Source organism: Protopterus annectens, chromosome 2.part2, assembly GCF_019279795.1.
Source record: "Protopterus annectens isolate FY-2018-M chromosome 2.part2, PAN1.0, whole genome shotgun sequence".
Lineage (NCBI taxonomy): Eukaryota > Metazoa > Chordata > Ceratodontiformes > Protopteridae > Protopterus > Protopterus annectens.
This window is the reverse complement of record NC_056730.1, coordinates 1,119,645,251-1,119,647,750: the sequence shown is the minus strand read 5'-3', so window position 1 is coordinate 1,119,647,750 and position 2,500 is coordinate 1,119,645,251. Positions and strand designations below refer to the sequence as shown.

The window sequence follows — 2,500 nt, the reverse complement described above, 5'->3', positions numbered from 1 at the left end:
AATGGAGGTTACTGCATACTGCATTTTGTTTTCACTTGATAAAGCTCAGGACTGCCTGAGCGAAAGCGCTTGTGTGATTTTATCTGTGACTTTTGGAATACTTCAGTGTGATTTTATCTGTGACTTTTGGAACACTTCAGAAATAAAAATACAGCCTTGTGGACTTTAGCAGAGTTCTGGTTCCTTTCTTCAAGGTCGTGGATTATTCTTTGCTTGTCTTTGGTTTTTTGTGCATTACTTCACTTGATCTTGTCTGCCATGGCCAATGGAGAAGAAACCTTTAACCCAGGAGAAACTCCTGAAATGCTGAAAAACACTACAAATGATCTTCCGGTGAGCAGAGCGGAATTCAACCAAGTACTGGTTGCACTCAAGGAGCTCACTAACTTGCTGAAACCCACCACGGCTGCTTCACCAGGGCTAGCTTGCAACCAGCAGCAAGCACTACAAAACAACTTTGGATTACCGGTAATTGCGGACCGAAGAGGGTACAAGCTCCACTATATCCTCCACGGACATGTCTGGCGCCGGATCCAAAAGAAACAACTTTACTCGTCGCCATGAAGCTACCAGAGCTCCTGAAACAAACGTACAACCAGGGACTAATGGAACTAGTAATCCTGCTCTGAAACATAGAAACAAGGATGTAAACTTTACAAAATGGGCTGGACAACGCTTCACCTTTTCTAAAGGTAGTAACAACACTAACAATTTTTCTAACTTTGATCAGAGCATGGACTTGTTCAAGGACAAATTATACTCCTTAAGGAGTACACAGCTAGAGATAGACTATTTGAATGAATGTCTGAGAGTAAAACGTGTCCCGAAGGGCTACGCTTTTAAATTTCCAAACAATGTTCAGTATGGTACTGATTATTATTTTAACTTGTGTGAGATTTTTGATAAAGCTGGATTGGAGATGTTGCATTTAATGGTAGGGGAATATGAACTGAAAGCACAAGCATTAATGACTGAGCTAGACACTTTAAACAATGAGTTAACATCTAGTACTAATTTTAGTGCTTTTAAATCAAACTATGACAAGGTTTTTGATAATGTTGATGTTTTTTGTGATAAGATTCTTAACAGAAAACTAAGAAAATTAGAACGTGATCTCATCGAATACAGGGACGGCCTTGCCTACCCTAGCCCCAATGGTTACAATAAAACTTCTTCCAAAAACAACACCACAAACACAGATAGGGCTAGTGACACATATGACAGACAAGAGGAACCCCTTAGAAGAAGTGAAAGGCTAGCAGAGAAGAACAGAAGGGGTACTAACAACCAGGATTTTCAGCAGAACCCGCCAGACCGGGTTTGGGGACAGAGACAAAGACAGGCACCGAGGTCTTGGAATTTTGTTCACTAACAAACCACCACACACCCACTACCCTAACATCCCTGGATGACCCTACAACTGACCAAGCCCCAAATCTGGGTTTACACAATCAAAACCCTACTAATATTGAGGGTAACTGCACTATTTTAAGGAGAAACAACTTTGGCATATACAATTACACGGACATGAACCTTCCTACAAATGCTTTTGATATTTTCACCCGAGGGTTACATTTTGTCCCAACTAAACCCATGAATTTAACACAAGCTCTGATAGATTTAAAAATGTTTACCAGAGCTTTAAATTTAAATTTGATTTTTAAAGGGCAAACACTTAATGCAGCAGGCCCAATGCGTACAAGTCTCTTTAACCCCCCACTACACCCAATAATTCTCTTCTTTGAAAAGTTAGTGGAGAATGACTTCAGGAAAGTATATAATAATCAAGAAATTCTACTTCATCCAAATTTTTCTGAACAAGAAATGAATTTTATTGAACACTTGCATGAAGAAAAATCAGGGTCATGAAACCTGATAAAGGAGGGGAATTGTCCTTATGTTCTCAGAGGACTACGAAGCCCACATGCACATTATGTTGCAGAATGACGAACAATACGAGACGGTTTCACGTACCGAGATCAATATAGCCTTTGCTGAGATTAAGTACTATCTTACTGACCTTCTATTACAACAGGCCATCAATGAAAAGGTCTATAACTACTTACATGTGGAAAAGCCCAGAATACCAGTCATCTTTGGGATACCTAAAACCCATAAAGGAATAAATCCACTACAATTCCGGCCGATTGTATCAGGAGCAGGTGGAGTGACTGAGCCCCTGGGAAAATTTATTGATTACATGACTAAAGAATACACGCCTTTATTGTCCCACGTTTGCAAGGATTCTTGGCACTTCCTCCGGGACATTCCCACCTCTTGCTACTCCCCAGACACCTTAATGGTCACAGTGGACATCAAAGATCTGTTTTCCAGCATCCCTCATCAAATAGGTTTGGAATGGTTTGCCCAATTTCTAGGCCAGAAGACAACCCTTAGTAACAAAATGTCCAACTTGCTTACCGAAATGATGGAGATGGTTTTGTCCAACAACTTCATCTTTTTTAATGGTGAATTATACCGCCAACGCAAGGTTGCCATG

At 40.4% G+C, this 2,500-nt stretch overlaps 1 protein-coding gene across 2 annotated transcripts in view; it reads right to left on the bottom strand.

Annotated features, from left to right (window-relative positions):
- FAM189A2 (family with sequence similarity 189 member A2) overlaps positions 1–2,500 on the bottom strand; it is a 1,031,909-nt gene that overhangs the window by 811,075 nt on the left and 218,334 nt on the right. The window lies entirely within an intron of this gene.